Source organism: Erithacus rubecula (assembly GCF_903797595.1).
Source record: "Erithacus rubecula genome assembly, chromosome: 1".
NCBI classification, from domain to species: Eukaryota; Metazoa; Chordata; class Aves; order Passeriformes; family Muscicapidae; genus Erithacus; species Erithacus rubecula.
Window position 1 is genome coordinate 102,174,320 of NC_136658.1, and position 13,902 is coordinate 102,188,221.

General features: G+C 34.3%; 1 protein-coding gene across 12 annotated transcripts in view; it reads right to left on the bottom strand.

Annotated features, from left to right (window-relative positions):
- DMD (dystrophin) overlaps window positions 1-13,902 on the bottom strand; it is a gene marked incomplete at its 3' end in the record, with an annotated part of 1,131,161 nt that overhangs the window by 218,455 nt on the left and 898,804 nt on the right. The window lies entirely within an intron of this gene.

The following is a 13,902-nucleotide window of genomic DNA, read 5'->3' on the forward strand; positions in this document are numbered from 1 at the left end:
AAAATGAGTAATTTTAAGGAAAATGTATTGAAATGGAAATATAACAGTTAAAATATGGAGTGTTAGTCTCTTTCTGAAACAGCACTGTTGCTATGGCAATTCTCAAATCTAGTATTTTCATGAGCAAGCTCACTTCATTGAAAGAGCCTGAATTTATATCCACCTTCATATTTATATGCTCAATTACACTTCAGAAACAGCATATGAAAGGTTTAGTTCTGCTTCTATAACTTTTAGTCAATTCTCTAAGTAGATGCTTCTTAATATCTGGTTCCATCTGAGTGTCAAAATCAAGTTCCATTTTTACTTCTAGAAATCAGTTGATACTGCCTTGACAGCTTTTAGACATTCTGTCAACTCTTATGGGAATAAGTATAAATGAAGTTAATAGATTTGTCCTACCAAAATGGAAACACTACTACATTGAAGTTATTTAGATACAAAAGTGTGCATGTTAACTCATAACTGCAAAGAATTAAAAACCTTGCCTCTGGTGACCCTACAATGTAATAAACCAGAGGAAATATCTCTGTCTTTTAAAAGTAGATTAATCATTATTAATTTGTTGATAATTGACTGCAATAACATTAACCCAAGCACTTTGCTTCATTCTAATGTATGTATAATAAACAGTTCAATAGGAATCTCACTGTGGCACAGCATTAATTAATATCTGCCTGTTGTAGAGCTACAGATTTCCAATAACCTCTGCGACAGCAATTCTTTGGAGGAAATGTCAAATCCTTCTTATTTCAATGCTACTCATTATAATAGCATTACAAAATACCAGATGCTTCTACTGTGGGGATATTCTGTAATTTCAGTGCCACCAGCAAGGAATGATATCACACCAAATATCAGCCCTAGTGCTGAACACAGTGAACTCAACACTTCTGAATATCCAAACCACTTTGCAAGCAATTCAAAGAAGAAATAATCAGACATATGAAAAAACTATGACTAATAATTCCAATTTTATAGCACCAGTTTCAAACCTGACACTTTAAAAGCAGGGTCTTGTGAAGAGCCTCACTAAAGTTAAGAAAACCCCCCTAAAGAAATGACAGACCACAGAGGCCAAAATATGTGTTCCAACAGCTTGGAGCAGGATTATAGTCTTCAGGAAACTTCTGTACATCTAGTTCAAGGTGAAAAAGTTCCACTTCTCACTGTTAAATTTCATGGGGTTTTTTTTTTCCCTCTTAGGTTTGATAAAATTATTCTTTACAGTCATATATCCCCAAAGGTTTATAAAGCAGAAGTTTCAGAATACAGCAGGATAGGTCTAGACACACATTACAATAAACATATAAAGGATTGCTAAAATACACTTTGAAAAACCCTGCTTAGTGCTATCTCTGCTTTGGAATTCAGAAGTTAGCAAAAGGAGCACAGAGGGATAGTGCTTGTAACTACCAACTATAATAAATGTACTGGGAATCCAGAAACAAAAGCAGGCAGAGTCTCTTTATACTTTCAAATACAGCATTCTGAATTGTTTAGTTATTTACTGTACTACAGTGCACTTAAAAACTGGCATTTATATTCTAGACCAAGGATTGGTTTTAGTGATGTTTTTATGACACAAGAATAATTGTGGCCCTGTTGAAGACAACTCAGACACTGGTAACTATAGAGACATCCCACAACAATAAAACCACAGGTTCATGTTCATCTTGGTTCTATCTATGTGATGTATTTTGGTATGCAAACATGATTTTATTGAAATGTGACTAAAATGGCAACTGGTATATTATTGCTATGTTAAAGACAGGTTAGTGACTACATAAAATTTCACAAGTTATTTCTATAGTAGGCATATAAAGAAATTTTAAGTTCAGAAAAGCACAGCTGATATGCCCTGGCTCTCATGTCATTTTTTTAAAGACAGGTTCAGGATAAAAAGACATTGCCTTTCCAGTTATTACACAAAGATTAAGTTCTAGGGAGAGATGGAGAGAATTCTTTTGGTTATTTATTTGCATCCCTAATCACCTTCCTCCTTTCACCAGCTTTTATCTGGCCTGAGTTAATTTTTATTTATTCCATCTTCATTCATCTATTTTACTCCTCCCTAGTTCTCTGCAGCATTTGGAAGAACACATAAATAATAAGATATTAAACACCACCCTTGGTCTGTTGTGACTTTTTCCTTTCATTTAAGCACATTCAGGGACTTTCAAGAAGACTGCTGCTCTATGAGTAAGACTTTGAAGTATATGAATACTGAATTATTGAAATCTTGGAAATACACTATCACCCTGATTGAGGGTGAAAATTATGACTCAAAACTATGCCATCTTTTATTTTGATTTAATCACAAAATCATAAAACAGAATATTAATATACTGTATACGTGCTATAAAATAATATTTCACAATAGCATGCACATGAAAAAGTAATATATTTCCTAAAACTAATTCATCATAATGAAAATTATTCAAGATGTTCCTATTAAAATTACTTTGGAATTCATCTATTGCTCTGAAAAGCTCTAATTTTGAAAATATTTATTCTCACCAAAGGAAAGCAACCAGCTCTAAAAATAGGTCCAAGTGATACATTTGGGGACTGAATGCAACCTGATTTATTCTGGACAAGTCAAAATCTGAATCTTTATGCTCATCTGACCCTAGTATTCAATCCAATGAGCTTTACATGCTTTCAGAATCAATTTTCTAAAGTTAAGATAATTCTCTGTTGTCTAGTTTTAATACATGTTCTAGCAGCTAATCTTCTGATATTTCATGTGATTAGCCTAAACCATAAGACCCTAACATGTTCATTGTACTTTTAAAAAAATTAATCCTGAGATAACTAGGAAAGTCTAGCAAAAAAGCCTCAGGAATGATGTTGAGCAGCTCACACAGACCTCACACAGCCATCCCATGCTAATATGATCCTCATTATAAAAGATTTCCTCCCTGCTTAGAAAAGAAGTTATAATATTGCTACTTTGCTGTCTCTTTACCCTCTTAAAATAACAATTTTCCTGCTATATTAATGACAAATACATCATAATTATCTCTCTTCACCTTCAGCTAGAACAGCCCAGAACAGCCCTTAATCTAATTGCATCTCTAAATTCATAGGAAAACAGTCAATCATGGTAAAGACTTGTTTGACTACGAAACCAGTAATGATTCAAACAATTAAGACTATCATTGCCTCTGTAATTCACAGATTCAGGAAAGCAACATTCACTGTAATATGAAACACTGAAATAGTTTCTGGATAGCAAGAAGAGTTCACAACTTCTGATCTCCTTGGTTCTGTCAACTTTGCCAGCCCATTAACATTAAAATAACTGCTGACATCTGGTTCGAGTCTGGGCACCCGTTCTGTGGAAATCTCCACTTCATTTCAATAATGTCAGAAGACTGGTTTAGAGGTTATGGAACATCAATTTGTTCTGTTTCCCCTCCACACCTGGCAGCCCACGCATATTCTTTTAAATGGTAATACAATTAATCAGTACGATGGTATGGGAATGTAATGTAAAAGGAATTTTAAAAAATCCAATTTCAGTACTGCCAAATTCATTTAGTACAAGAAATGGTTTTAATTTAAGCCCAGGGAACTCCAGACCTGGTTTTCTTCAAAAATACTGAAGCACATATAAAACAAAACAAAAATATGGCTTTTTTACACAGCATTTAGTGTAAAGCATTTCATAACAACAGAATCTTGCAAAGTCCAGCTGAGGGTGAAGCCAGCCCCACCAAGGAACAAGTGTGTCTGTGGTTGTACCCAGCAAACTCAAACCAAATCTGGCTTGGGTGCATTATGAACTCAGAGGCTGGAGCTTCAAATAGACCAATCTTAAAAAATTAATAGATTTTTTATTTGAAAGGACACTTTCATGTCCTTAGAGTCTCATACCTACATAGATTTTTACTTTCTTTCTCCAGCACTGCTGCATCTGTTTGCTCTGCAAACATAAATAACACAGCTACTCTCCCTACCCACCCCCAGATGGGAAAGCCCCAACAGCAGCTAAACAACTATTCTGAAAATAAAGAGCAATATCAGCTACTCAGATCACCAATTTATAACAATCATACATATCACCAATTTATAACAACCACACATATCCCTACATATGCATTATTTTGCATTTGCAGGATTTATTTACTCTGACAATATCTACACCAACATCAGCAAAATACTAAACAAGTATTTGAACAAGATTTGAACAATTGTTTCTACATTTTTTTCTTTCAGTGCTGCAAGTTCTAGGGCGAAATTTAAGGAACAAAGACAAAAAAAAATAGGAAGAAAGAATATGACTTTTACAGTTGTTTTTACTCAAAATAGGTGTCAGAAGTGTAGCACAAAATAACTTAAAATAGAACAGTATTTCTCTGTGCCTGAAAAGGGAGATGAATAGGGAATTGTTTAAATTTATTCTCTCTCCATTCATTAATATTCAATGAGACAATTAGGATAGACTCAAAATAATTTATTTAAATTACAAAATAATTTTAGCAAATAAATTTGCTCTGTAGAACATGCTGAAACTGTTTATTAACACCATTTTTTATCCCTAACAAGAGCAGCATCACTTAGTTTGTTACAGAAGCTATATAACATTGTTTCTTTTCTGCCCAAGTGGATGTGTAGCTCCTATAGTAAGATTTCTTAAGTATAACACAATTTCACACATTTGTTTTCAGAAATATGATCCTGAAGACAGCCAAATGTAAACAGATTTGTTGTTTGGTTGTCCAGGTGTAAGTCAGCGAGAAGAGCAATCTTTTGGGAAAATACAAATTTCTCTATTCTACTCCCCTCATTTACTAAAACACCCAAACCTAAAAGGACTGGGAATAAACCAAACCAGCTGTATACTATCACCTTCTAAAACAGTGAGAAGCAAGTGGCATGGGAATGCTGTGACTGCAAATTCTGGACAGTATTCAAGATTTCCCAGTAGCATCTGTGGCACAGTTTATTTTCTCAGCATTGCCTGCTGAAGAAAAACTCCTGAAGGTCTGGAGGAAGGCACAACTGAACATTTTGAAAAACTTGCAAACATTTTATCTTCATGACTGTGAATATCACCAACAACACTCCAGAAGAAAGGATGTTTTATCTTCTATTAGCTTTATTCTTGAGATCAGCTGAATCAGTGTCATCACTGTATTATAAATACTATTCTAGAAGTGCAACCTAGAATACATTCTGGAGACTGACAGACAAATACAAACACTGTATTCTAGACCTAAATACACAGAAAATTATATGATGAACATGTGCTTATATAGCAAGTTTATTATATATATATATATCTCTGGAACACTAAATTTCTAAAGAATTTCAAAAGTTTCTTATTTCATTGGTCTGTAGCATAGAGAATTATTACCTAACATAGCAAAATGCTTAATACATGTTTGCTAGGTGACATTCACAAATGCTTCATAAATAACACCTGTATAATGTATCTAGCTGTAAGAACATGAACAACAACAAAGGTAACATTTCTACCTGTCTTGCAGAAGAAAATTAAGAAATCACAAGATTACTAAATCACCAAGAAATGCCCTGGAAAATAACAATTTCTTGGCTCTTCTACTTCTCTGTTGTAAATTTGCATTCAAAGGCATTTTTCAGAATCATGATCAGAATCTTAGAGAAGGAGAGGAAAAACTGCAAATGCATTATGGAATCACTAGAGGTATTCTATATTGCATTTCTGTGGTTCATCACTACTTTAAGGAAAAAGAAAAGGGTTCTAGATTGTCCCTTCCATAAAATTAAGTATCAAAGGACTCATTATCATTACAATAATTAAGAGCATTTGAGTTATTTCTAAAATATCTGTCTGTCAATGGTTTAAAATATCTTCCATCATTTTATTTCTGGAGGATAAGACAGAAAACACATCAGGAATTTCAGGCCCAGTTCCTGCCTGTAATGTATGGCATGACATGGTTCCTGCACACCTTGAATGGTATAACACCTCTTTAAATTCATGTAAGGAGGAAACAGAAAGACCTCAGAGAAATAAGTTTGGAGCAATCCAAGCTTGAAGCTAAATTGGATTATTGCAAAGGGATAGAAAAGAGTTGTGTAAGATACCTTGGGAAAAAAAGTCCTAAGCAGAAGGAATGTTTTTTAGCACCCCAGGCAACAAAGAGCTCTATAGAAAATATCCTGTGCATTCCATTGGGAGCCAAGACCAAAACAAAACAAAAGATGCTCTTGCCAGGAAATGCAAAATTACAGATATTTTTGTAAGGTGAACGATAATATCAGCATCCTTATTGTGACTTGCAGAATTAGTTTCTACCCTCCCAGATACCTTATAATCACCCATGCATGTGGAATATCCTGACCTCAAACTCAGCACCTAGAGCTGGTGCATGCAGGGTACCAATGAAATTCACTTTTCACTTCATTACCACAACACTTGAGATGAGAGGCTTCAATTCCAGCCAAATGTTTTACCCAAGCCCCTCACACAAATATAAATAGATGTTTAACTTTCAAAGGATCCAGACTGTGCTTTCTTTTCTGTGCTGTTTTTTGAAGTTTTGAGATCATCTGTTTTATGTAATGTAGCTGCAAAAATATTGCCTCTCAGTTAGCTCTGCAATAATTCACTCTTGCTACAGCAATGATTGAGTAAACAGAAGCTTCTACCAGAGGCATTCTTTTCTATTATTTATTGTAATATTTTTTCATAATTTAATGAGAAAAATTTAAAAGCAATATTTTCATCCTTTCATGTTAAATTAATTTACAGTGCTATAAGCCATAATGAAAACAGAGAAATCATCAGCAAAACAGCATGCTAATAAAGACAGATTTCTACAAAGTTTCTTAACTAAACTCATAAAATAAATTTTTTCTATTTCAGTCAGGTCCAGCTTTTCTCTATTTGTTCCCAAGTATGGAAGCCTGCAGTGAAAATTACGTAACAATGAAAAAGCAGAAACTACATAAGCACATAGAAATTGAGAACAAACAAACAAAAAAATAATTAAGCAAATCTGGTTTGTATTAGCATATATTCTAAATATCTGCAGCCATCTGAGCTGGAAATGTCAACCTCCAGCCTTGTGTTGTAAAAATCTTAGAAATAAACCAATAAAAATAATTAAATAAGTAAAGTACCCTCACAATTGAAATAAAATTAATTTAATACTTTATAAATGACCATAGTTCCTTCCCCCTTTCCTCCATCTCACTCAAACACCTGGGTGAAGCATTTCTGTCCTGAATCAGCCACAATAAGTGTTGACAATCTGTGAAATTCCTTTTGCTATCAACAGGGCTTGAGTCTCACAGGATCAGGCTTGGGGCAAGGAATTCGTGGCTATGGAAATGTAGCTCAGGTTTGCTCCAAGGCCACCAGGCAGCAATTTCTGCTTCTGCCATGGTCACAGAGCTGCATCAGTGCTGGTTCCACCTGGGGCAGTGTGAGCCCCACAACACCTGGGTGTATCACTGTGCTCAGAGACTAACAGGGAACACAGGATAACAAACAGCAAGCTGTCACTTTCAGCTCCCCTTGCAGAAATCACATTTTTGGGCTGTATTTTTCAAATGGTGCTAACCCTCCATAGTATTCCATGTCTCACAAATCAGAGATTAAAATAAAATGGCTTAAAAAAAAAAAAAAAAAAAAAGCAAAAAAAAAAGGAAATCAACAAGCTGGGATTTAAACACTGCTGCAACTCTAACTCGTGAGGCATAGAATTACAATATCACAGTTAAAAAGAAAAGGAGATGATCCGTTCAGGCTAATGCACTGTTGTGACTCTAATAGGTGTAACGTAAGTGAGAACAGGTTTATTTCATAGCTTTGATCTCACAGCTTCCAGCAGGTTTCCAGGTTCTGGAAAGAAAGGATTTGCCACTTCATTTATAGATCAGGGAAATACACTTTGATATAACCAGTACAAAAAATAGCAGGACAACTGTAAGCTTTTCCCAGCAAAAGACCTTTGAAGTTCAACAATGAAATTAAGTGACTCAGTCTTCTGGGTTTTGTACTTAGTCCTCTAGAAAGTGTGTCTTGCTATTCTTTTATGTTGAACTATGAAGTAGTTGCAAAAAAAAAAAAAAAAAAAATAAAAGAAGTCATTAAAATTGTGTCCGATCCAGCAGACTGAGATAGAAATTAAAAATAGATAGGTTTAATATAGCAGCAAATGTATGGTATTTCTGGGGAGAATATAATTTATAACTTTAATCTACTTAGTTAGTAGTTGGTGCTCACATTTCCTCCATTGGCAAAGTTCACCTAAAAACTGTAATATCTGATTCAGATATCAGAAATTAATATTCTGGCATTGTTAAAAATAAGTCCCACAGATTTTATTTAAGGTTAATTCATTTCTTTCACAACAAATTATCAGTGCAACCTGATATAAGTTCTTTTTGACTGGCATTTTTTTTTTAATCAAGCTGCTATAAGCTATGAAGATTTTTAATGCGAAAAAAATTACACAAAGTAAGAAAATAAAAATGTTCATCTTCAGAACTGATTAATATGCATGCTTCTTGGTGCCTATGGGCTTTTTTGGTTTTGCATTATCTTTTCAACTACACAGAGAGTAGAGAGATGAAAATATTAATTCTAATTTGAGTCCAGCCATTTTCACTCTCATACCAATGATTCTGATGACTCTTACTGCATAATACTAAATCCAACCTAAATAACAAGATGATAAGCAATGTATTATTTTCTCTACTATAATTGTTCATAACTGTGTTCTGTTTTATATGCATAATCTGGTCAATTGAAAGCTGCTAATTTACTGAGGCAAAAATGGAAAGCTAAATTTCTGATCTCTCCTGCCATTTCTGCAAACTCCTCCACCTCTATTCTGATTCAGATGAGTTATTGCACACAAATATGAAAAACTACTGTTATTTCAGGCACTTCAATCCATTTTATATGTAAAAGAAACATAAAGGTCAGAAAGTGTTAACACTTTCTCACCTGGTGACAACAGAGGCAAGACAAGCCAGAACAACATTAGACATAAACATTTCTCAGAGAGAGAAAAACAAACAAACAAACAAATAAATGCCCTGACTCAACACTTGAGACATTTGTACGGGCAGGAGCGTCAGCAGAAGACATAGCTTAAAACCTGGAGTGATCTGGCAGAAGAAATTTTCTAGACATATTTTTATGTATCTTCATAGTTACCTATAACTAAATTCATGGTCATTATTTTGGGGAAAAGTGATCTCAGCAGTCTGAGTTTACGTCTAGTTTCTCTTCTATTGCTTCATAGGCAATTGCATGATTCAGAAGTATACAGAGTGGTAGGACCTACATGCAACTATAAACTCTCTAACTTACAAAAGACCACCAAATGAAGTGAAAAAAAATCCTACAAAATCCCCACCATATTTACACATTTTACACCAAGTTCAGGCAGCTATTGTAGTCAGTGAGTTATTTAGCTACATCTCCAAGCCCTCTCATAGTCAGAGGAAAGGAATGCTTCTCCAGGAGGCAAACAGCCCCAGCTTAGCTGGACTAAACTGCCCTTAGGAAGTGCTTCTCTCTTATCCTCATCTGTGCAGAACTGGGAAGCCAAGGAATTGCAACCAAGCTGAGCTGAGTAGAAAAACCTCCTGCAGCTAAACACAATCAGAAACAGCTCTTGGACACTTCTCCATGGTGTGAGGTGGTACAAACACAAATGTTGCATTGCTAGGGAGCTGGAGAAAATGGGACAACTGCATTTGGCCAGCTGCATAACTTTCTAGATTCCACCAGCTCTCAGCAGGAACTTAAACAGCTCACACACCATTAACACTTAAAAGTAGTTGCCAGAAGTCAACTCTTCATCACCTGCAGTAAGGATTCCAGTAAGAACAGGTGGCAGATACACATCAAACTGGTTATGCCTCTAAATAATCAAAACACTGGGGAGAGGACAGTACTGCATTCCTATAATCTGGTTACTCAGGTCATTAAACTGATACCTGGATACAAAGAGCAGAGCTTGTGTATACTGCACCAGCGCTTACATCCTGCTAACTTCTCCTACAGAAAATTCACATACCTGAAAAGAAACTCAAAGTCCACAAGGTGAACAGGTTATCTTTATAAGTCTACATCCACATGGGAATATATATGAAGGATAATAGAATGTATATATAAATATAATACATATAAAAGAAGAACCTCTATAATAGAATTTATGAGCTTATATCTGATTTCCACTGTCATAGACTCTAAATAATATCCTTTAATCTCACGAGAAACAGCTCAATAATGCTATATTAAGGTGCTTGGTAGGCACCATAATATTCAATGACTTCCCCCCATAAAAATATACGTACAATGAGAAAACTGAGGAACTGAAAACTGAAAAGAAAAATAGCAATTATAAGTCCTAGAAAGAATACTAAGTAACTATATATTTTTATTACATGCTTTGACCTTTGAAAATGTAATTATTTAATAACAATTTCAGAGAAGTTAAGCCCAAATCTAGTTATATTTACTGAGACAAAATACAGTAAAACTATGATAAGTAATTATAACTTAAAGCTAGATTTTCTGAATTCTAAAACAACATGCATTTCAAACAAATGAAAATTCTGAACACCAGTTTACAATCTCCTATTTAATACAGTACTGCCACAACAAAAGACAAATGTCTCCTTCCAAAAAGTTGCTAATATTATAAGAGATAACAGGTGATGAACCCACTGGAACCACTGCAAAACAGACTGACAGCATGATTCTGTACTAATAGAGAAAAAAATAGTATTTTGATTCATATGTGGGATAAATGGCAGTTTATGCAATGAATATGAACAAAATTAAACCATCCACTCAAGAGAGAAAAACTACAAAATGAAACGGAATCCAATGAAAATAAATGATTCAAATAAAAAATGTGATATGCAAGGATAAATGAACATGTAGAACTTTGTGCTGGCAGAAGAGATTCAAATTCTTGTCAACAGTTGAAAGAAAAAAAACCTAAACTTCTGACAGAAATGAAATGGGACTCTTGGTACAGAAAAGTTACTTTTGCCAAACATTGTCAGTTTAGATAGTGGGAGTTGCTACAGTAAACAACTGCTGTACAGTGCATGTACAGAACAGCTAGTATTGTGAAAAAGTGTAAATTCACATGCAGAAAGCTGTGACATGGCAGCTATATACTCATAAGAAGGAAAATTTGGAGGCATTTCTTAGAAGACAACTATTTTTCTCAGTACTATCCAAAAACCTTTCACAAAGCCAGTATAACTTTTCTCTGAAAATGATTTGTACTTTTATTTTATTCCTTATTTGTATTCTTTGTAGGTCACTGACTCCTTACATATTCAGGAAGATATCAGCTCTAAGCCAAAATTAATACTTTTCCTCAGTTATGCCCTGTACAATTTATCCCTTTTATATTAACAAGTTAATAATCACAATACAATCATTTTTTTCCTTTCTACCTGCCTTGGGAAAATACACATTTGGTCTCACAAATGAAAAATTATGTGCTCTTTAGCCAAGTGTATTGAACAGTCTGGTAGGAGGCATAATTGCATAAGGTGCTGATACCCTTTTAAACTCATCATCAGAATATATTAAAGGCTACCACTGGGTTTTTGCCTAGTTTTTACTGATTATTCACTTTTCAAATAAATGTGCTGCAAGCAATACAAAGTGAATAGAAGAACTAAATGCTGATTAGACTGTACTAGTAAATACTGATGGTCACGAGAAGATGGAGTGGCAGAAATCTTCAAAATTCTGGTAACCACTCAGTCTAATTCCTGTCACATGAAATTGATGGGCTAAAGTGAAAGAGGACATATACTTAGAAAGATTATGAGAAAATCCATCCCTTTCTTTGGATGTGGGAGAGCCTGTTTTAGAAAATCCTACACAAAAAGTGATGAGGCATCCTATAGAAATTATAAGGCTGGGAGAAAATGCAGGAATTGGAACTTGCTAAGAATAATGGCAAATCATTTTATCCCTTTTACTATATTTCCACTTGAGATTTTTCCATGCTTTCCTCTAATAATCTTATTCAACACAATAGAATCTCACACTTCATGCTACAAAACCATTCCCATCTAATCTGTGTTTGAGAACCTGTGTTTAAAGCTGAGGGTTTGAATGCTGATCTACAAATGAAAAATTAGCACCATCCCTCTGGTGTGCTCAATAAACTTTTACAGAGGAAATACATAAATCAACCAAGTGAGAATATACTGGGTTATTTAGCACATTTGAAAATGGGATTTTTCTTCTACCACAATTATGAGAACATATGTAAATGAGAAATTAAAAGAACAAATTGATGATCTTATTTGGAAAAACCTGCTTTAAATGGGAGATTTCTGACAATTGAGAGCTGTTTATTTTCATTAGAATAAGTTTTAAGAGTACTTACATCTCCTTTTACTAACTGAGTGCTAGTTATCTTAATAAAACAAGCCTTTAACCTCCCAAAAGAAAATTAGAGCTGATAAGGGTTTTTTCTTCTAAGTTCAGAAACAGGGAGGGCAGAAGCAGAATACACATTAATGTATCAACTCATTGGCAAGCTGCAGCAGCAATACATTTCTGTTTTTGTGATACAGACCCTCCAGACTAAAAAACCTGAAACAAAATACTTGACAAAAAGTAGTGACATCTACCTATCCGGTTTATTGCTGAGTTCTGACTACTTCTTTTTGATACCCTGCTCAGGAGCAGTTATTATCATCATCCCTGCTGAGAATCAGCACCTGAATCTCCTGTGAAAGTATTCAGTATTTGACATTTGCTGTTAACAACAAAGGAACATTAATCCCCTTCCTTGTGACTGCTAAATACAATACTGAAAATTTGTGACCATGAGTTTTCAAAGTAATATTAACCAATATTTTAAAAAATCTGCTCTGAGAAAAAAAAATCACTCTGAGATGTTATCTAGCTTCTATCTGCTATCTGCTTTCTCAGATTAGGCTTTAAAAGCACTTGTTTTAAACCCCAAGATTTTGGAATTTCTCTTCTATTCCTCAGTGTAATGACATGGCACTGACAGCTGCTATTCTATTCCAGGTACTGTAGAACAGATTTTATTTTAGAATTGGCAAGAAGTTAATATAAAAGGTAAAAATGGAGAATTAAACTTTTTTTAGAAAAAACAGGTAAGGGAAAAAATTATATGTTTTTCAAGTTTTCAGGGAACAATTATAAGCAGAAATGACTGAAAAAGTGTTACAGGATGGAGAATGACAAAGTGTTTCAGAACAGAGAATGGAAGTACTTGAAAATTAATTAATATTTCTTAGTAAATTCAATTGAAATGAGCAAGAATATTACAGATACATTCTCTCTCCTCTATTTTAGTGAGATTCATCATCTAATCCATAGATCATTCACAAAATGACCTGTGCTGGACAATTATATAAAAATTATATTTGAAATAAATTTGGAAGCAATGCTTTATCTCTCAAAGAACCTATCCTGATAAATAATTCAGAAGTGTCAGGAATATGTACCGACCTCAGCTCTTTGCTACTGTAAGAAATAGCTGCCTGGACACCTTAAAAACAAATGAGCACCTTTGAAGTATTGATAGGAATAGAAGAGACAAGAGTGCCTTGTCTGCTGTTCATATCTCTTGTTTTAGATGAAAACATTAGAGAAAAAAACATGTGAGAAAGTCAGGGTACTGTCCACACTGTGTATTCTAAGGTATAACTTGAGGCTCTGCATATTTTTCATATGAGCAGCAAAACTTCTGCCTCTAATGGAAAACTACTTAGGTTATAGGCTAAGTGAGCATGAAGGTGGCAATAAAAATAAATCTGCTATGTATTTAATGCCAAAGTATTAACTTTGTTTCATTTATCATACTCTGGCATATTTTTAGTCAGGTCTATGCTACCAATAATTTGTCAGTCATCACAGATTACTTTAGA